Source organism: Lissotriton helveticus, chromosome 12 (assembly GCF_964261635.1).
Source record: "Lissotriton helveticus chromosome 12, aLisHel1.1, whole genome shotgun sequence".
NCBI classification, from domain to species: Eukaryota; Metazoa; Chordata; class Amphibia; order Caudata; family Salamandridae; genus Lissotriton; species Lissotriton helveticus.
Window position 1 is genome coordinate 143,678,583 of NC_136073.1, and position 23,558 is coordinate 143,702,140.

General features: G+C 44.4%; 1 pseudogene; it reads right to left on the reverse strand.

The window, feature by feature from the left end:
- LOC144797975 (polyunsaturated fatty acid lipoxygenase ALOX15B-like) overlaps positions 1 to 14,095 on the reverse strand; it is a 175,930-nt pseudogene extending 161,835 nt beyond the window's left edge.
- Between the last annotated feature and the right edge of the window lie 9,463 nt (positions 14,096 to 23,558).

Sequence of the window (23,558 nt, forward strand, 5' to 3'; positions counted from 1 at the left end):
GAGTATGAATGGGATGCGTGCATGACCGAGGAGACGAGCTGAGAAAGGAGGGGAACTGCTGCGAAGGGGGACGGGTGACGTCGGCTAGAGCCGCGCTGTGATTGAGCGGTTGGTGTGACGTTAGCTAGAGCCGCGCTCTGGTTGGGCGGCTAGAGTGACGTCGGAGGAAAGTCGCGTACGGATAGGCCAGTTAGTGAGAACGGCGCTGAGATTGGTGGAATATCATCAGGAAGTAAACAAACGCGGAGAAAAGAGAAATCATGAAGTGTTTTAAGTGTTTGAAAGGGATTTTTAAACGTAAACGAAGTGAACATTATTACGGGGAAGAGGCTCCCCCAGAGGGTACGCCAGCTCATTATATGGCAACGAATGTGGGGCTGCATACGATATTGTGGATTGGGGCTTGGAATAAGCTTACGGAAGGAAATGAGGAAATGCAGTTCCCGAAGTATGGAACGTTTAAGTTAGAGGTGTTACATCGGCTAAAAGCAACCATGTCCTCATTGAAACCCTCACCTAGACCAACACAGTTTGAGGCTCTTAATGCATGGATTAAGGCTGCACACGACCGAAATTTGAACAGGCGTCAACAAAGGCTGACGCGATCGGTAAGGGCAGTGCGAGATTCCAAATGGGATGAGGAGGAAAAGCGTTGGAGGGTACAGACTATTGAGGTGGAGAAAATGTATCCGATGAGGGAGGTGTCAGGAGGAGGAAACCTCATGGAAGAAGACGAGGAAAGCGAGTCGGAGGACAATCTGATAAACAGATTGTTAATGGATAGACCACCTCCGAGAGTGGGATTGATAGAAGATAGAGGGCTCGCAAGGGAAGATGGGAATGAGATAGAGGGATATACACCACTCCCTATATCGGAATGGACACCTAGTAAAGGCGGAGAAACACCTCCAAACAACACTGTACAGAGTGTAGTGGGAAGGTTTGTGGTGCAGAAAACGCCAAACACGGAAAGGGTTGAGTCTGTGGGATTGCCAGACGCTCTTCAAGTGCCTGTTACCATAGGACCCATAGTTTCGATCTATAATTCTGAGAGAGATAGAGGGGAACAACAAAGGCAATTGGATAGGGAAAGGATTGAGATGGAAAGGAGGAATAATGTGACGAATGCATGGAAACAATTACCAGGTTCGGTAACGTGGAACACCCCATTAGACACAACTGTCGGTCCCAATTCAGAACAGGGAGGTCCGAGAGGACCAATGGATCTAAGGGGACCGCGGCCAAGATCTTTTTCAGAGTTAAGAGCTGATTTGAGGGAATGGGACGGGTCCATAGTATCTCCGAGTAACAGGACAAGAACGGAACCAGAGTGGGAAAGCAGGGGAAACGGGACAGTATCTCATTGTGGGGCCAGCGAAAGCAGTCAGAGCCGGGAAGGCCAAAGTCAAGAGAATAGAGGGGATGCATGTCCTACAAATCAGAGAGAACAGCCGGAACAAAATACTAAGATTGTAGAATGTGAGGAAATGTCCCGTCTCTGGGGGAACGGAGGAGATGAGGCGGTACGGGCTTTTCAGAATAGGTTTAGGTGCCTTCATCATACACTTGGGGAAGACGTTCAACATTGGAGAAAGGAGAACAGCGATAGGTCCCGCCACGCCTCGAATAATCAGGAATCACAGGGAAGTAGGGAAGAAAGAGGGAGTAATAGAACCTCTTACCCTCTATCCCGGGAAACTAGCCAGGATGGAGAGAGAGAGGCTGGGAGGCATGAAGGAGTGTTTCACCACCCACCCCGAGAAGATGGAAAGGCATGGGACTTAGAGAGATGGGAACAGGGGAGGACTCCCTATAATTCACCAATACCTAAACGTAGATCTCGGAGCTGGGATGGGAGAGATGCAGATGGAGGAGCTAAATTGAGTGTCTTGAAAGCTGAAATAAAGGCAAAAAGGCTTGATGTTACCAGTTTAAAATCAGATGTTGATGAGATAATAGATGGAACATTGCCTTTGGAAAGGATAGAATTGTACGAACAGGATGAGTTATTGTTCATGGCAAAGGATATTACTAGGAAAGCTAGAGCGTTTCATGAAAAACTGACTGATTTGGCAGACAAGTATGCCGTGGATTTGTCTAAGACAAGAGCATTGCAGAGCAACCACAGATTACAGTACGCAGACCAAGATCTAGATGAGAAGAGAACTACTGGATTAAAAACACACATAAGAGAGCTGGTAACAGGGATAAGAGTGTGGAGAGAACTGGATAAATGGGAGGAAAGGTGGTCGAAAAAGGGCACGGTTAGGAGAAGTACAAATGTATTGACTCCTGAGGGAAGGGCAATGCATATGGAGGCATTCCCTTTGCGAGAAATATCAAATGGAAATTATGTACATGTGCCCTGGAGTAGAGGAGACTTAGCCGCATTTACCAACTCATTTCCGAAGTTGCGGGACAATCCAGTCGAGTGGTATAAGCAGGTAGAGAGGTTTGTTACAATTTCGAAAGTATTGTGGATAGATTTGAACACGTTGTTTGACATCGTGGTCCCATCTGATTTGTGGACCCCGTGCAAGACTAGTGTCGAATGGCCAAATGCTGAACCATTGAGGGATGTTCGAACAAATGGACCATCTGAGATTGTCATGCGAAAGTATGAAAGGGTAATAGCATGGCTGAAAGATAAGGTACCACCACAGGATATAGATTGGGTAAAAATAGACCGAACAAGGCAGGAACCCAAGGAGACAGTTCACGAGTTTTATGAAAGATTGTTGAAAACATTCAAGCAATACAGTGGACTAGATGTAATGGATCCCAAAGACATAGGGCAGTTCGTGTCAAAGTTTGTCTTGGGGTTGAGACCTGATATTTGTTTGATGATACAGCAACATTTAATCTGTTGGCAGAACAAACCACTAGATGAGATTTTACGATATGCGAGGTACTGCAGTGACGAGATAGATTCTAAAGCCAAGAATCTAAAGGAGAAATTGATGGTGGTGCAAATGCAGTCCGCTGGGAAGGGTGGCCAGCAGAAGCAGGGGATGGGACGAAAACCAAATGGTCAGAACAAAGATAATGAAGAAGGGCAGAGACCTAGGATAGACTTTGCCACTTTAAAGAAAACGACAAAGTGTCATCTGTGTCACCAGGTGGGGCATTGGCGACGCGAGTGTCCCTTTAACCCTGAAAAGGGAGAGCAAGAAGTAGAAGAGCAGGTCCAAGAAGACCCAGTGCAAAAAGTGACAGTCCCAAGCAGCAAGGTGGCCAAAGGGGGGACTTCGGCTCCACGGGCCCAATTCCCACAGCCACCGAAGATAGCAGCTGGAGGAAAGGTCTTTAAACAAATGCCTCTGTTTATCGAGGAAGAAAAATGTTATTACATTGATCCATTGACAGGACAACGGGTGAGCAGTGAAGAGGACTGTACCCTTGGGGCAGTTCTAGAAGTGGATCAGAGAGGGCCATTTGTTGAGGCAGAAGTGGCAGGGTGTCCCACTACGTTCTTAGTGGACACTGGGGCTACTCGTTCGACTCTGAGATCAGCGGTAGTTCCAGACTTGCCAATGTCAGGGGAAACAATTCAGGTGGTAGGAGTCGCAAATAAGAGAATGACTAGTCCGTTGACAGAACCAGTATCTGTGAAAATAGGAAATCATATGAACGAACATCAGTTTGTGGTTTGTGACTCGAGTCCGGTATGTCTGTTAGGTAGGGATTTGTTATGCAAATTGAATTGCACCATATACTGCACCCCACAAGGAGTGGAGGTACAGACTACCGACGATGATGCTACCTTTAAGGTGGCCAATTCAAAATTCTGTGTAGAACTATATCCTACTCTGACTGTAGAAGATCTTCCACAAGACTTAAGAGATGCAGTGGCGTCAGAGGTGTGGGATTTCACAGGAGAAGATATAGGATTGATTAAAGGGGTAGAACCGGTAAAAATTCTGGTAAAACCAAATGTTGAGTTTCCAAGAACGCCTCAATACAAATTGTCCCAGGAAACGATTGCGGGAATAAAGCCTGTGATCGAGTCAATGATACAGCAGGGAATACTGAAGGAAATCGTGGGCAGTCCTTGTAACTCCCCGATTATGGGTTTGCAGAAACCTAGCGGGAAGTTTAGGATAGTTCAGGATTTACGAAAAATTAACAACATAGTCGTTTCATGTTGTCCCGTGGTACCGAATCCATCAGTAATATTGTTTCAAATACCATGTCAAGCAGAATGGTTCACAGTGATAGATCTTTGTCAGGCTTTCTTTTCAATCCCATTGGATGAAGAGAGCAGGTACCTTTTTGCGTTTAAAATGGAAGATCGCGTTTTAACATGGTGTCGAATCCCACAAGGATTCACAGACAGTCCATCCATCTTTAATCAGTTGTTGAAAAAGAATCTTGAGAATCTAATACTGCCACAGAACTCGGTTCTGGTACAGTACATAGATGACCTACTTGTTGCGTCAGAAACAGAGGAAGCTTGTAAAGTAGATTCAATTGCCTTACTGAATCATTTAGCTGAAAATGGACATAAGGTATCTCCGAGCAAGTTACAGTATTGTCTGACAGAAGTACAGTATCTAGGGCACAGGTTAGAAAAAGGGAAACGTAAGGTGTCCCCAGAGAGGATTGAGGCGATAATGAAAATGAATGCGCCTACAACACAGAGAGAAGTTAGAATGTTCCTAGGAATGGTGGGTTACTGCCGACAGTGGATAGTTAACTTTTCACTGAAAGCAAAGCCCTTACAGAAACTGACGCACAAGGAGGTGAGTGATCCGGTACCATGGGATGAAGAATGTCTGGTGGCGTTTTTACAGCTGAGAGACGATTTATGTCGTGCTCCGGCTCTGGGAATGCCAGATTATGAAAAGTCGTTTTCACTCTATTGCTGTGAGAGAGAGGGATGTGCTTTGTCAGTCTTGGCACAGACCCACGGTAATGCCCGTAGACCAGTTGCATACTTTTCGGCTACATTAGATCCAGTAGCCGCAGCGTTGCCCGGATGTCTCAAATCCGTTGCTGCAACGGGTGTCAGCATTGAAAGGAGCGAAAGTATTGTAATGGGACATCCAGTAGTGGTATATGTACCGCATTCAGTTGAATTGTTAATGACCAGGACGAAGACGCAGCATCTGACCAATAGCAGGCTCACGCGTTATGAGCAAGTTATACTTGCCGCAGAAAACGTGACTCTCAGGAGATGCTCTGTCTTGAATCCTGCTACTTTGATGCCATTACCTTCGGTAATAGAAGGCGAAGGATGTGAAGACCACGATTGCCTTGATGTGACTGAACTATGCACGAAACCCAGACCAGATATTGTGGATGAGCCGTTGTCTGACCCCGATGAAATTTACTTTGTTGATGGCTCATGTTTAAGAGACGATACTGGTCGGTTGAGAGCAGCTTATGCTGTTTGTACCATTACTGGAGTTGTAGAAGCCGCTTGCCTGGAAGGAGTACATTCCGCACAGGTAACAGAAATTATTGCCCTAACTCGTGCCTGCATAGCAGGAAATGGAAAGAGAGTCACCATCTACACGGACAGCCAATATGGTTTCGGTGTGGTTCATGATTTCGGGCAGTTGTGGTCTCAGAGGGGTTACATGACTTCCTCTGGTTCGCCCATTCGAAATGGAGAATTTGTGCGATTGCTGATAGAAGCATTACAAGGTCCTGTTGACATTGCAGTAGTGAAGTGTGTAGCTCATACTAAGAATACAGATTTTGTGTCACAAGGTAATAGATATGCTGATGAAGTCGCACGCTATTGTGCGGAACAAAGTTATTCTTTCTCAAAGGTGGAAATAGAAGGTGCAGAAGAAAAGACTGAATTAAGTATGATGTTAGAAACTGTAGACACTTGGGAGGATTTAAGGATAATGCAGGAGAACGCACCTGAAACAGAGAAAAAGGCATGGGAAATAGCAGGCTGTGTGCGAAGTGAAATGGATTTTTGGGTTTCAGCAGATGGGAGAGCTGTGTTACCTGAAGAATTAGCTAATCCCATGGCGAGAGAAATACATGGTCCAGTACATCTAGGAAGGGATGCTATGATGAGAGTTTTTAGGCAGACTTGGTATTGCCCGAAATTCAGAATAGCAGCAGAATCAGTATGTAAGCGATGTGTTACCTGCCAACAACTGAACGTAGGCAAACGAACACCAGTCACACTGAGTCACATTGGGAGGTCGGGGGGGCCTTTCAATAGAATGCAACTAGACTTCATCGAGATGCCAAGAGTCAATCGCCTTCGGTATGTGTTGGTGATTGTATGCGTATTTTCCAGATGGGTTGAAGCGTACCCTACACGTAGGTGCGATACACTCACAGTGGCTAAATTGTTGCTCAGGGAGTTGATACCGCGCTTCGGGGTGCCTGCCTCTTTGGAATCGGACAGAGGAAAACATTTTAACAGCGAAATAGTGAAGATGTTGTGCTCCACACTGAATATCGATCAAAAGCTGCATTGTAGTTATCGACCAGAAGCTTCAGGAATTGTGGAACAAGTGAATGGCACTTTGAAGAATAGATTGGCTAAAGTAGTGGCATCCACATCTTTGAGTTGGCCAGATGCTCTTCCATTGGTGCTCATGAGCATGCGCAGCACACCTGATAGGAGGACAGGTCTCTCTCCCCACGAGATCCTGATGGGGAGGGCCATGAGACTTCCTACAGTTCCAACTACTGCTCTATTGAATATTACAGATGATCTGATCTTGGATTATTGTAAAGGACTGTCTGACGCCATCCATTCTGTGTCCCTTCAGGTGCATGCGGCTGAGGTTCCAGCAGCGAGGAACCTGTGTCATGACCTGAACCCAGGGGACTGGGTCCTGGTTAAAAAACACGTCCGGAAGAACTGCCTAGATGTTCGCTGGCGTGGGCCCTTTCAGGTAATCCTGATAACGAACACCGCGGTGAAGTGCGGGGGGCTGCCAAATTGGATCCATGCATCCCATACTAGAAGAGTTCCAGCACCTCTAGAAGGAACAGCTCCCATCCCAGACGAAAGCCCGGAAGTGGAAGAAGAGTCGCAAGAAGGGATTGAGGCAGCTGAGGAGGTGTCGGAAGAAGTTGGGAACGCATCGGATTCAGAAGAAGAGCGAAGGCAGGACGGCAGTGAGACAGAAGACGCAACTGAAGGAGAGAGCAGAAGTGAATACGACTCAGACTCAGATCCGTATCGGAGCGATCAAGAACTAAGTGGGAGGACAAGGAATAGGAGAATAAGGCTTGGAGCTGCCACTTGGCCAACAAGGAGAAGAAGGCTAAGTTTGAGGTCGGCCCAGGAAGAAACGCTTACTCCTATATCCGAAGACTCAGATCCAGAAGAAGATATCCAGGATCAAGCCGAGGAGGGTCTTAGAAGATCAAGTAGGGTGCGAGTGCCTAGCAGAAGATACTCTACTCCCGACTGGACCTACCTTGTTGCAGATGTCTGGGAGACACAGAACAGGGAGGATCAGGGAAGTGGAACTGATCAGAACTGACCCGATCATCACAGTGCAAATAAAGTTTCTACTGCCAGGAGCGGAGACCGAAAGGTTGCTGACACTCAACATCGTTCATCCTGCTCTCCTGAGTGGAATAAGAAAATTGCTTTTAGAGACAGTTGAGTTTCCAGTTTGCTGTTCACGATATCCAATATTGGAGGGAACTCTTCTTCGTTTGGAAATGCTTGAGCGAGTAGTAGAAATGCTAGGAGCGCTTATTGTTGTGGACTAATACCATATTGTGAATGTCTTCAAAGGGGCGCAGAACTGGAAAGGTGAAGAAAGTGATCTTGATTAGAACGGACCCCTTTGTAACTGTGGATGTAGAACTGATAGTACCAGGAGTGGAGATTGAAAAGACATTAACTCTTCATTTTGTTCGTCCCCTGGTCCAGAGTGAAATAAGGAGAATAATCCTAGAGACAGTTGAATTCCCGTGTTGTTGCAAGAATTGCCCAGAACTTGAGGGAATGTTTCTTCGTATGGACATCTATGAGGATGTAGTGTCACTCCTTGAACCATACATAACTTCAGACGAAAATAAGACTGTTGCAAAGAAATTGTAAACTTGTTGCAAGATAACCTAGCGCCGAGTGGAAGAAGAAAAGTGATAGGGGTTTCATTTTAGTGGATGGAGAAGGGCTAGGGTTGTCTATTTTCTACTGGACTTTGAATTGTTTTGCGGAAATAAATTGTCAAGCTTCCAAGTGTTTCGAGAAAGACATTGCAAGAGAGAAAGACTTTGTTTGAAAAGAAGAGGAAGTGAATGCTGGAAGATAGTCGGAAAACTACACTGTTTGAGAACATGGAGGCTGGCAACCCGAACCGCAGGGCAAAATGTATAGCTGTTACATTTTTAGGAGTAGTGGTTTCTCTTATAATTTTAGTGGTAACTGTTTCATTCCTAGCGGGACACGAAGGGGATGGAACCACAGTTAAGGAGGATAAGGGAGTGTCAACACCGAGAACTACCATTATTAAGGAGAAGGGAAACATCAATGAGAAAGACAAAGCGTTGTTAGATGCAGAAGTAAAAAGGTTACACATGGATGAGTCACAGGGGAATTACAAGTCAAATGCTTATGCTAAGTTGCTTTATGAATATGTTGATGCCATGGAAGTAAAGGACTGTTATGTCTGTATGCAATTACCAATTTCGGTGGAGGAGGGTATCAAATACCATCATCTCCCGTTGACATATGGGATAACGTGCAGTTTATTGTTAAGTATGTTTTATGGACGAGACGGATTTGAGTATTACTTCTCGAATTTCGACTCGACATTGCCAGAGGTTCCGAATTTCAAGCATTTGAACAAATGGGACTACTACAAAAGCGAAGACAGATTACACAAATGGTTTATTCCATGGAGAACGTTAGATACTTCACATGCTCGAATCAACAATCTGACTTGTCAAATATCAGAAGTTGAGAAAAAGTTTATAGCACAGGTAGATACTAGATACAGGAAGCAGAAGGTATTGAAGGCATCAGGACAAGGAGAAACAGATTGGACCAAGGAGGAAAGGGCACAACAACGAAAAGGTAGTATTGGTCCAATTGCTTTGGATAAGGAGAAACGGGGGAAACTGTGCATTCACAGGAGTTACTCCTATTATGAAAACGTTTATGTAGGACAAGTCAATTGCGAACATGCCTTTCAATTGGAGTACTACTCTAAGAACTTCATGAAAGGGATGCAAGCAATACCAAATGTATATTTTGTATGTGGAAGGTATGCCTATGTGAAGTTACCAGATAATTGGTACGGATCATGCTATCTGGCTGTTGTCTTCCCTAAAATATACCATGTTGAGAATTTAGACACGCCTAAGAAAGAAATATCAACTAGATGGAAGCGAGGGCTGGGTGCAGCAGAAGTAGTTGGAGATGTAATAGGTGCTGCATTCCCTTTCTTAGGATTGATAATGAATGACATTAAGATCAGGAGGTTAGCTACAGTCGTAGATAGACTGTCTGCCAGTACTGCAAGATCCTTGATGCTGATAGAAGGGGAGATGCAATCGATTAGGGCAATGGTTCTTCAGAACCGACTTGCTTTAGATGTTCTGTTAGCAAAAGAGGGAGGAGTCTGTAGGGCCTTGAAGGTCCAGGAATGTTGTACTTACATTCCAGACAATTCAAAGCCTCTAGAGAAGTATATACAAAACATCACTGCCATACACTACGAAATTGAGGACCTGGCAAAGGTAAATGTGTGGGAAAAGGTAGGCCATGGAATGGGTAAAGTTGGAAGTTGGTTTGCCAACTTAGGAAAGGGTATCGTTTGGTACATATTGAAGCCCATCATCATAGTAGTGATTTGTGTAATCACTTTGTGGGGATTGGTGCGTTTGTATCAATGGTATAGAGCAAATAGGTTACAGAGAGCTATGAAGAAACAGGAAGAAGAGTTGACAGCGATGCAGGACACTCAATATAAGAGTCTGAAAGCATTAGAGAGTATGAAAAGAAGTGGTACTGCCCTGTCTTCACTTTAAAGGTTCTACATTTTAGTGTCATGGTAATGATGACCCCTAAAGGTCATCAAAGGGGGGACTGAGAGAGCACAAGTTTGAAAAAAATGTATAAGTACGCCATATTTACAAGCACGTAGTTAGTTAACATGTACTTTGCACCAGAGTGTTTATATTTAGAAGTGAAATACACCGAGTGTCTTATATTCAGTGGTGAAATGCATAGAATGTTTAAGTAGAGTAACAATAATCATAACTGTGTGAGACTAATGTAGAAATGTTTGGGATGAATATGAAAACCTCACGTTCTCATGTTAAAGGAATAATGTAAGAGTTGAATGTAACTCTAAAACCCAGTATTTTGTGTAGGCCTCATGGCAATTCACAAGCAAATCTAAACGTGCTGCTAAAATAATGTGAGACAAGGTTGACATGGTTCTTTCAAAATGTACTATTGAACTTAGGGTTAAAAGTATATGCTTTATAGATGTGTTATTTTAGAAACGTATGCTAGTTAAGAATGTTTGCTGTTTAAATCAAGTTAACGTTTAAGAGTGCAGGAACCTGCTGCATGTAAATCAAGTAGGCCAGAGCAGATAATGTCATGTAGTTTAAATCGTCATGTGCTCGTTAGAGGAGAGGTCGTGAGGTGTCCAGTATGGAGCTCTGAGAGTGTTTTATGGCCTAAGATATGGTGAAGTCTGGAATTTGAGGCCCACTGCAGGACGAGCTGTATGCAGGTGCGAGGGTCCTAATCAGCTCGAATGAAAGGGACTTTGTTCAGTGGCGCCTTGCGCAGGCCTGTAGGAGTTTCCAGGAATTTCAGGGGGTATCAGCGCACGGAAGAAGAAGCCTGGGAACCAAGGTCAACTATAACGAGGGTCTTCAAGAGTACCATCATGGAGTTTGCCGCGGAAAGATGTACCACGTGAGGGGCGTCCCAAGGGGCGTTTCTATTGGAAATGTGATTTGGTATTAGGGAAAGAGACCCGGGAGGAGGGCAGAGCAGATGATTTTGGGAGCCTAAGGAAGCGGATGGGTAGGCAGATAGGCTGATCAGGAGAAACCCATTATCAGAGAAGAGACAAAGAGAAGTGCGTGATCTTCTTAGGAAATCACCACGGCTGACACCTAGAGGGTAAAGATCTTGTTAAGTAGGGATGTCATTTAGTATAGTGTAGGGACAGACTAACCTTAATTTTCTTTTCTGTAATGACTTTGAGGTTGCAACTTGTATTCATTTTGGCAACACTCATGTTATTAGAGCTTGTACTTATTATTCTGTTTTTCAGACTCAGACTATTCAAAAAGTTCATGTTCATGGTGATTCCGATCTACCTCTTGAATCTCATTTTGAGAAGTTTGTATCTTCAGTTATCTTTGACTTTATATTAAAACTTTAAAACTTAATTTTGGTCAGTGGTCATTTAGAGTGGTGTAAGTTCTTAAATTGATTGTTTACTGCGAGATTACCTTTTACTCAAGACAGGTACCAACGATTCAGTCGACAGGAAATGGGATTTGGTAAGATAATTAGTAACCAGTAATCCCGCGTTAGCACAGACCCTCCAGTATTTCGCGATTTCGCGATTCGCAATAAAATCGCGAAATCAGCGAAATAGCGCGATAACCGCGATATTTATGTTTTTTACCGCAAAAAAAGGTCTTGACAGACAGCAAACAAAATTATGACCTCTGATTGGCTGTACGGGCACACGTCACTACGTCGTGCCGTACTAGCTAATTTAGAGGTGGTAAGTAATTGTACACGCTTTGTGGATTAGAGAGGAAAGGACAGCTCAGGGCTCCAGCAAGACTGCCACCTGTGAGTGGGGGCATTGATGACGGGGGCTCCTGACACCTCGTCTGAGAGCGCAAACACATTCCATTCAGTTCGGCCGTTGCCGGCGGGACTAAACACCAATCGTGCTGCTTTACAGCAATCACAGCAATCACAACCAACAATGTGCTTTCAGATCAGCACTCACGCAAGTTTTACAGCTAGGAGCCGCCGTATTTAACACGCCCCAAAGAAAAGATGAAAGGCGAGTCAGACACAAGGATCGATTGCAGCAGCCTGCACACATCTCTGTGGGAGGTGGAAATCCAATCATTCCGATTTCAATTTGGCCCTCGTGCTCCAGAATTGTGTAAGTATTTCTGCATCCATCACTCTCCTGACATACCAAGATAGTTGTTAAAAAAAACACACAGCCAGCATAGCTGTAGCAAGTGCATCACACCCACAATCCGACCGGCATCGAAGGAAGCTTCTCTTCTGCACACAATCATGTTTTGAAAGTCGGCACAAACACCTTAGTATAATCAGTATAATCGGAACTACTTCCTCTTGGATCGAGGCAGCCTGACCTTGCTCTGGCCTTCCAATGTGTATACTGGGGCTTAGCAGGTGGCAGGTTTTGCCAGTACAAGAGAAACACGTCTGTGTGTGGCCAGATTTTACTGTGAGCTGTTCCAACTCAATCTCTCATCCTTCTGAGGGCGATAATACAACTGAATTTCAATTGGTATATGGGCAGACCTCAAGTCATTTTAACTGAGAGCTGTAGGTCAACTAGAGATGAAGATGTGGAACTGAAGGATGGATGGAGATTTTGGGGCAGAAGTGGGAGAATTGTGTTCTGTGATTTTAGAAAGGAGCAGGCAAGGCTTTAATCAAAATATCAACTTTCCAGTGAAAGTGGTTTATCACTTTCCTGCATAGGACTTATCGGCGTGAAAATCCATCTTTCTATTTTGGAATATTAAAGAGTTTGCGTTTCCCAGGGCAGTATTTACATTTCAAATTTGTGTGAGTGCATAGCTTCTTCAATTGTGTACCGACCAGCACAATAATTGTAATTTTGCCACGATTCAAGGTTGACTGCGGTGGTTACATTCTTTTGCTTGCTATTGTTCTATATATTCTGTTGATGTGTAGGTTTGTGTGTGATAAATTAGCAGTTTGTAAATAGCTGTTTGAAGGGTAACATTTGCTCAAATTGTAATATTAATCCTGTTCCACAGGGCTATTAGACTTTTTCCAAAGGTGGTTGCCAATCTTTTTTACATGTTCTATTGTATTTGTTTTTGGCGTCCCATTTTTAAATGAGACTTGAGAATCATGCATGTCCACCCTCAATCACCCATGCCCGACGCCACGCTGCCTTCTGAGGAGCATTTACATGTGCTCTGCATGCACCAGTTGTCCATAGACCGGCCCTTCATTCTCAAGTTCAAAGTCCCTTTCATCTGCCCCACTTCCACCCTCAATCACCTACGTCCGATGCCAGGCTTCCCTCCAAGGAGTCTGCAGACGTGCTCTACATGCAACAAGCGTCCACAGGACACCTCTTTCCCTCTGGGGCTTGGAACCGCTAGCCCCAAGTCAGCACAGTGCCACAGAAAACCTGGGATATTGTACTTAGCTTAACCTATGATCCAGAATGTTACGAAAAAGGAGAATAAGGCAAAAAACACTCTCAGAAATGTTAAACATGTCTATTTCAAATTGGAATACTCTGCTAAAACAGTTTCCATGATTTAAGGCTGAAAAGGAATGATTACAAGTAAAATAAAGTGCCGCAATAATGCCGCAAAATTTCCATTTTTGTGCCGCTAAATTTCCATTTTTGTGCCGCTAAATTTTCCTATCTATGCCGCAATATCCTGGGGGGTCTGATAAAGGGTTGATTGCGCTATAGCCTCATGATGGCAGAAGTGTGGTCAGGATGGAGATCATGGTGGCCTAAACAGGAGGGAGAGACAGAAGGGTAACAGTAACAAAAGAGGGGAAGGGTGGAATGGTGCCGAATGAGTGTGGGTGCTTATCGGATTGGCGTGTGTATTTTGGGGCTAGGTTAAGCAGTAATGATTTGCAGGGTGTTTGGTCCCAGGAGGGGAGGAACATGGCGTGGAACCGAAAGGGTTCTCCCCAGTGAAGTTGGGTTTAAGCCACTTGAGGGATGTGGTCAGAAGCCTGGGGGGTCAGAACAAGTGAAAGGGCTCGAAGATCAGGAAAGGAATTGGACCAGGGAAGGTGGACTCAAACTTAATAGGTGGTGGCAGTGGTTGTGGTGCTTACCAATGATCCGGCTTGGATGATCGGAGATGGCAAGGGGCCGGATAACTTGCCGCAAGTAACCATGCTCGTTGGCGCATTCCAATAGAGTCCGGCTATGCTGGAGCGCTGCTTAGTACTTGTTGTGACCTCCCCAGGCATCGGACCGCATCCCTCAACTGGCTTACACCCGACCTCACTGGTGAGAACCCTTCCAGTTCCACGCCATGTTCCTCCCCTCCGGGGACCAACCACCCTGCAAATCATTATGGCTTAACCTAGCCCCGGAATACACACGCCAATCCGGTAAGCACTCATTCTCATTCGGCACCTTTCCACCCTCCCACCTTTTTTGTTACTGTAACCCCTCCATCTCTCCACCCAGTTTAGGCTGCCAGAATCTCCATCCCAACGGCACTTCTGCCATCATGATGCTTTAGCGCAATCAACCATTTACCTAGGACACAGTTTCACAGTATACCTCAGAGTAAGCTATTCCCTGACATTAAGCATAGCGTCAGCTTTCACTTTATTACTACCAATTGTGACTTCTCAATTGCAGATATACTGGCCCGCCCGCACTAGTACTTTCAGCATAGGTCACCTCTGGAATGTGAGGTACTGACCTGTCTGCAACTATCTGGACATCACAGCACTGTGCACCCTGAACGCCTGTTAGGCCTAGCATCACAATGGTTTACACTTGCATGTTCCAGTCTGTTGGATAGATCTCCTTTCTGGCTGCGATGCATCTTTTTACTTACAGCATTACCAAACTGTGGCCCCAGCATGTGTTTTTTTACTCTTGTGAATGTTATCTCACATGTTGTTTAGAACCGTTTACTAAGTGTTTGACTATACCTCTAAGATTTTTAAACTCTTCCCTCTTGTCTTCCCTACCCCCTCTACCTTGTACCTTCTCCTAAACTTATCCAGGCAACTTCCCAGGCATTTGCTTGATTGCTTAGTCCTGATGATGATCCCATAACCTTGTTGGGGATTGAAACGTCATTGATACTTACATCTTAAACTTTAAACTGCAAATTAAGAATTATGGGCCCGATGTAAGTAAATCCCATTTACCGATTTTGAAATACCGAATTTTACCGATTCGGTATTTCAAAATCGGTAAATGGGATGTAGGTCCCAACATCTGGATTCGTTACCGAATCCTTAACAATTCTTTATTTACCGATTCGGTAAATACCGAATCGGTAATGCCCATTCATTCCTATGGGCTTTGAAGCCCATAGGAATGATTAGGCATTACCGATTCGGTATTTACCGAATCGGTATTTAAAGAATTCACAAGGGTGCAGGGGGTGTCACTTTGACACCCTCTAGCACCCCCAAAACGGGCATGTGTGCAATGTGGCACACAGACATGCCCTAAGGGCACGTCTGTCTGTCACATGGCACATGTGTACATGCACAGATGTGCATGTACACAGGAATCAGTTTTTTACCATGGATTTGTATTCCATGGTAAAATACCGATTCTGTAAGCCATGTGCTGATAGAACATAGGCTACCTACATTGCATTTTCGGTAATTTTACCGAATCGTTATCATTACCGAATCGGTAAATATTACCGAATCGGTAAATTTACCGATTCGGTAATGATAACGAATCGGTAAAATTACCGAAAATGTGCCCCTACATCTCGATAGCCCTTTACCGATCGGAAACGGCCGAAAATCGGTATTTTCAGCCGATTCCGATCGGTAAAGGGCTACCTACATCGGGCCCTATGTGGAGTATAAGATGGCTTTGTTATTGTGACTTCTGTATCTTCACTTAAGAGTCACTTTTAAGTCACCTTAAGATAACTTGAAGTGTGTTCAGTGTGAGGAAGGAGCCTGCATCTGCGAGGCCTGGGTGTGCAGAAACCATTGATGTCATGTGCTTTTCAAATGATAAGATGGACATCTAAATGCACGCACGGGTTTTACAGAGGGAGAGCATGGACTTGTGTGTGTATAGACAAACACATACAGAGTGTACATGCAATTTATCATCATTGTTGAGTGTGCAGAAAGGCCATGACTCATAAGCAGCAGAGCCACAAGTGAGTCATGATGCCCCTCATCCCCCTCAACAATGGTAATAAATACCATATTATACTCTGGTCACTTGCATATATGGCTCATGCCGTAATATTTGTTCACTAGGACCTGTATCAACAACCAACCCAGGCTAGACGGAGTTACATTTGAGCAGTGTGATAAAATTGTGCTGGGGACAAATGAGTGACCTTAGCAGTGCACTAATTAATTTCTGAATGAATGTTGATTTAGTGCACGTGTTCTAAATATTATCCATCGGGCCACACACGTTTCCATTTGTACACTTATAATGGGGTGATGTGCATATTTATGTACTGCGGTACTCCACCAACAGCCGGACACTTGGCGGACACTGTCTGGATGTCCATCAGTACAGCACTCACCGTGTACAGAGGGGCGTGTCATGTATGAATCACTCTACCATTGTGAACAGTGCCTGGCGTGAGATGCATGTGAAAGGGATAGCACTTCTTACCAGCACAGCACTCTACCACCCTGAGCAGAAATTAGGTGAGTGATGAACAGCATCTCTGCAGCACAGCACCCTACCACTGTGTGTAGTGCTAGACTTGGGGTGTGTGATGAACACTACATCTGCAGCACAGCATCACCATGATCGTGTGCAGTGCCAGGCATGGGGTGCGTGATGGACAGCAGCTCTGCAGCACAGCACCCTACCACCTTCCGCAGTGCCAAGCCTGGATTGCATGAGAAAGGGATGGCACCTCTCACCAGAACAGCACCCTACCACCATGAGCAGTAGCAGGCATGGGGTGTGATGGACAGCACCTCTCCAGCACAGAAACCTACCACCATGTGCAGTGCCAGGCTTAGGGTGTGTGATGGACACCACCTCTGCAGCACATCACCCTACCACTATGCGTAGTGCCAGGCCTGGGGTTTGTGATGGACAGTACCTCTGCATCATAGCACCTCCATCACCGTGAGCAGTGCCAGGCAGGGGTGTGTGATGGACGGCACCTCTGCAGCACAGCACCCTACCACCTTACAGAATGCCAGGCCTCGGTTGTGTGTGAAAGGGATAGCACTTCTCACCAGCTCAGCACCCTACCACCGTGAGCAGTAGCAGGCATGGGGTATGTGATTGACAGCACCTCTCCAGCACAGCACCCTACCACTGTACACAGTGCCAGGCTTGGACTGTGTGATGGACACCACCTCTGAAGCACAGCACCTCCATCACGGTGAGCAGTGCCAGACATGGGGTGTGTTATGGACAGCAACTCTCACTAATGCGAGAACAATATGCATTGCAAATGCTTGTCTAGTTTCTTATTATGAAATTCAGAGACTAGATTGATGTATTTCTCATCAAAGTTTTATGCTTTGTTTTCAAATCATGGCAGAGGAAGGTCAGGCTTGGGTGGGAGGCAGAAGGCACTTGACGGTTTGGCTCAGCTTGAGGAAGTCTTGGCCCCTCAAACCCAAAATGAGCCAGAGGCAGGCGTCCAACTCAAGCCTTCAGTGCTCGCCCGAATCAACTTATTTTGAACTTTCATAGTAGGAGACGTGATATAATTAGACTTTTTATAGGTAGACCTTGCTTCAGATCCCTCTCATGAGAAAGCACTTTCATTTGTTTTTTAATAGAATTGTTAAACTCATGTTTGCATGACAGGACATCAGCCAAGACCTACTCCTAAATAGGATCCAACAGCAGCTTGGTCCATACCGTAATTGAAACATCCTAATGACCTTCAATGACTCATAAATGCTAATGAGCCTCCCTCAACATTTGTAACTGACAGAACCTGAAGAAGGGGACCTTCACTGGTAATATCTGTTTCATCTAGTCACATTCAAGGCATATCTGAGATTGACGTGGGTACCCTGTACAGCCTCCTAAAGATGTTACATTGACTGAGGTAAAGTACTGGGCCAGATTCCTCTGGAACAGCAACCTGACCATAAGACAGAAGGTAGTAACTGTAATGCGACTATTAACAAGACTGTCACAGTGGTGGGACTATAAATATTGTCCTCCCAAAAGCATAAAAAAGAATGCTGAAAACATAGCCGTAGGCACAGAACACACCTTGATCAGTTTAATACTCTAGGAATACCTTTGGACCACACTTTCAGGTTACCTCTTACTAGGGAGCCCAAGGCATGTGCGCAAATGCAGCATCTCAAATGGAGTTTAGCTCCTTCGCCGCGAAGGTGTTAGACTATACCGGGGAGATAAATTCTTCCTGGTGGTGGACATGGTATCTAATGGGATATGGTCTGTCCAAGATCATTACACCGTGTTCTCTACTCCTCCACTGATGTTAACCACGCTAGTGATACAGATTGGCTCTGCTTCCTTCAGGAAATTGGTATATCAGCCAAATATGTCCGCCTGAGGGATGCATGTTAGTGTTTCTTTCTGCAAAGGCAAAACGCCAGTTCTAATTAGGTGCACTTTTTACTGATTCACAGTGGATGTTACTCTCTGACTAGGCCCTCTCCAAAAATATACAGACTGAAACCAATTATTGTAAAGTTCAGGCACAGGATAAACTATACTCCTAGATCACGGGATAGACTGGGCCTTCAAGATAACTCTATCTGTATTAGATGCAGGGCAGAAAATGCTGGGTGTGTGCATTTGACGTGGCACTGCCAGGGAGTTGCCAACTTCCAGTCAAAGAAATTACAGACCCTCATTGAAATGATTTGGTTCACAGTCTTGACAACTTCACTTATAACTTTACTGGATGACATCAGAGTGAAGAAATGACAACCCTTGTCCTATAGCTAGGGATACAGGGCAGCTATACACTGGGGCTGTGGCTCAACTCCCAAAATTAAAGACTATTGCAGGGATATCACATGCTGGAACTAAATAAAATTAGCAAGTTACTGGTAATTGATGCCTCTCGTATCCATGCTGAGGGATATAGAGGACCCCAAAGAATTTGTCTCCTGCAACACAAAAGTCTGCGACCACAGATGGACAAGCAACAACTAGAATTCCATAAAATAGCGGTGAGACCTCTGATATAGAGGAGTTGACCCTCCTAAGCATCTTTCCAGTTCCTGTGAAAATACCAATGAAAATTTTTGGTAATTTGTAATGCTTTAGGACTTTATGCACTGAATATAGTGGGGCTTCACTTATGGAAATCATAGTGTGGTGGGGTGTATGCTTCTATGTGTTCAGATGACTGTAGCTGAGACTTGGATTATTTGAACTCTGTTCAAGACAAGATATGTTGGAAGTTTTAATATAAGAACAATGAAAAAAAGAATTCTTGTTATAAAAGTTGCTTGATGAAACTATGCTGAAGCAATCTTACTCATCCAGACCAGATATAATTATAGGTGGCTGAATGTGATAAATACGCAGAACCCACTTGTAGGGCACCCTATCCTTTTCCACATATTTTAATGTCTGTTTTGCTGCTGTTTACAATGAGCAGATGTGTCCCATTGAATTGAGGAAGTCCCTTTACGGATCTCAAGAGCCCATTGTGTGTCCCATTAAAGTTTGCATGTGCGATGGCAAATTCCGACCGATGGTCACTAAAACTCAATCTCTAGGAGATTGTACAGCTCAGAGAGCTGAACTACAAGCATTCAAATTGGCACTTGAAAATACGGACATCGAATTCCCCACGCTCATAGTATGCGATTGTTTTTACTATGTTCAATCATATAATGAATGTTTACAGAATTGGCTTCAAAATGGTTTCAAAGATGCAAAAGGTGGCACAATCAAGCATAAAATGCTTTGGGAACAAGTAGTTCAGTTGCAAAACAGACTACAAAAAACTCATGTGATACACACGTTGAGTCATCAACGTGATGGCGTTCGCGTTGCAGGGAATTCATTGGCTGTCGAAGCCGCGAAGGGGGCTGTGCAAACGGCTTCCGTTGCTGCGATCACTTGTTCAAAAACAATAATAGACAGTGAGATATTATTGCCTGTCTATGCTTCTAGCAAATGTGGTGCAGAGTTGCCTCAACAGTTTCCACTCAAATACTTGTATTTAATTGAAGCAAACAAAGTTCCGCTTGCTCAACTCCCTGGAGTAGGGGATATGTTTATTCCAAACATGGAACTTAGAGCAGCTTTGATTTATGAACCACATCTGGGAGAGGGTCTGTCACATCAGGGGATCTCTAAAACAATATTAACATTAAAAGAGAGGTACTGATGGCCTGAAATGAATACACTGATTCACATCTTCATCAATAACTGCATTGACTGCCCTAGAGATCGCAGTTCAGAACGTCACCAGACACCAGACTACGAAGTAGCCTGCCCAGTACAGACACTGTTGTTAGACAACATTAGACAATCTACGTGCAGGTGTCCTGTTGGACAAATGCAGTCCCACTAACACAAGGTTCCTATGGATTTGGCCTCAGCACTCGGCTGACGCTCGAACTGTTATAAAATATTTGCGATTCTTTATCGACACATACGCAAAAGGCACACTACACTCTGACCAGGGCCCTATGTTTAGCTCTTGAGCTTACAAAGAAGCCATGGCCAGTTTGTGCGTAGCATTGCAGTACTCCTGTCCATTCCATTCTGAGGGAAATTTGGTTGTGGAAATGAAAAACCGGGACATAAAGCGGTCTATAACAGCTAGAGTATTAGGTTTGGGTGATGGGTGGGTCAAAAATCTTTATGGGGTCCAACGCTCATTAAACAATTTGCCAAGAAGTTCTCAAGGGGTGTCACTCCATATGAGGTCCTGTTTGGGACAAGCATGTGGGGCCCAGATCTCGAATGTAAAGGCACAATGGTGGCAAATAAACCTTTTGATATCAAAGATCGTTTGACTGTTTTACAGGACTTAAATGAACTAAGATCGAAACAAAGCAACGTGTTCCTGAAGCCAACCACCTCCGGGGAAAATCCAGCCGTCCAGCAAGGCCTGTCTGTATCCCAAAGCTTGGGGATCTAGTCAGAGAGAAGATCACGGATAAGAAGAAATTTGGGCCTTCCTACAGACAACCAGTACCTGTCCTAGCCATCCACGGATCAAGAATAGTACTTCTGCCGCTCCTTGCTGGAAAAAAGGAGAAAAGATTTGTGTCCATTGACCTCATCAAACCACACTATGTGGCCAATACTAAGCAGTAGGCCATGTGGACTCCGACCAAGTAGCAGACACTCCTCTAGCCACCACCCAAGAGGTTCCAACTGAAAGACCCATCACCATTGAAAAGAACAAGAGTAGGAAATGAAGGACTAAGCAACAATGCCATGGAATAACAGTTCGTCCTGATACACCTGTCTAGACCAATGTAACATGTGATCAACTGGTGCCAGAGATTTCAACAAATCCTAATGCATTTCTCACCATTGACAGAACTGCCTCTGGCTATTTCATTAACTTTGATACACTTTCTGAGGATCCAAGCAAACCTGAAACAATGCCAGCAAAAAGAACTTTCAAAGAACAAACACAGACTTTTTTTATCTCCTGAAAAACACTTATCTGGTTTCACCATGGATTGAACTATGGATTATTTCTGGAATAGTTTTCTTTCTGCTTTGGTTAGCTTTAGTAATGACTCTGAGCATGCTGATAAATGTAAGATATATTCACTTGGGCGCAGAAAGTAAAAATGTGTACTTACTTTTGAAACCACACAAATCATCGTGAAGCAAGACACTTGTCAGCAGTGAACATCACAGCCATTCCTATACAACATGGTATAGCTTGGGACAAAACTGAATATATTATATTCGGCCCGTCTGAACTTTTGAAGATTCCACACTTATTTAAAATTTCATTAAGTGACTTTATTACCTCCAGTACCTGATGATTGTGACATTAGGACTGTTAATAACATGATGTCTGATCTAGAAATGTCTGCTGCATTTTCTAACAATGAATACTTAGAGGGTTCAGCAGACTATGAATAGCCTTTTTGTTACAACCACTATGGTAATCATTTCTTGCATAAATCTGCAACACCTAGAAATGTATTTTTGTATCACCAATGGGAACATTGTCCTACACCACCAAGGGGTATCTCAAAAACGTTTGCAATGAAGTTTCCATATTCTTCAGGGTTCAACACGGCCAATGCAGAAACGTTTTATTTTAAAAATTTGAACAAGACAGGAACAAAATATATGTTAACACATACAAAACAGATTATTCTGTCTAGACAGGGTTTCGACTTTGGGAAAGACACAAGTGGGGTACAAAAGATTGGCAAGTACAAGGGATAGAAGCTTTGTTTAGAACCTGCATCATCCGACAGCAAATAATGTTTTTGAATGACACTGTCCAATAAACGTCTTCCTTGGATTAGCCAAGATCAAAGACATGAACACACCATCCATAACTACACCTGCAAGTGATAGTACTACACAGAGGGAGGTCGACGTACATACACTTTTACAAAACAACAGATCAGATTCTGAATGGGAAAAATGGTTGCTCTGGCCACAGACACAAACATCTGTCAAGAAAGATTCAGGAACAGAATACAGGGTTTTACAATCAATAGGCCAGAACCACATTATGTTCAAAAACAGTATACAGGGGTAGTAACAACATACAGTCTAGGAAAATGATGCCTTGATTGGCTAAAGAAATCTACACTAGAGGATGTGAAACAACACTTATCTTTATTTAAAGAAGGTGCTGACCTTAGGGATTTCTTGCTATGTCCAAGAAAGCCGCGTCAAAAACGTTTCAGATATGCCGGTCATCTATGCTACTTTTAATGAAATATGGAAGGTTACCCAAGCAGCGCCGCAGAAATAATAAGAAAAATTGATCGTATTAATTTAGAGAAATCTCTCGCAGTGGTCGACAATGGGTTAATGACTCTGTCATCCAGGATATATTCACTGGGCAAAATTGTATCCTCTGCCATGGACATTATGGAACAAGGTTTGATCATGCTGCGACAAGGCCAGTCTCAATCGCCTCCGATGCATCCTACTGAACACCCACTCTGCACCCAAACACGTCGTTGAGCTCTGGGACCTGCTCGACACATCATCACCTGATGTCGGCTTCCTGACAGAGTCCTGGATGAACGACTCCTCTGCACCTGACATCGCCATAGCCATCCCAGATGGCTATAAGATCACCTGCAGAGACCACACCAATGGAGTAGGAGGAGGAATCGCCATCGTCCACAAGAACTCCATCAGGGTCTCGACCAGCACCGACGACACCTTCTGCTCCACTGAACACATGAATTCACAGATCCACACAGACCCCCAACACCACCCTTACAGGCACCCTTGTCTACAGACCCCCCCGGATCCTGACCCCAGTTCAGCGACTCCATCACCGACTTCATCAGCACGCATAAGTATGGACGAAATCAGCGAAATCGCGGTCCGCGAAATTGTGCGAAAGTGAATTTGCGATCTGCATATTTCGCGAATTCGTGCGAAATTGCAAATTTTGGGTTTTTTTTCGTGTTCGCGGGGATTTTTGCGTGTTTGCGGGGCTTTTTGCGTGTTCGCGGGCCGCTTGCATGGCGAAGTTAC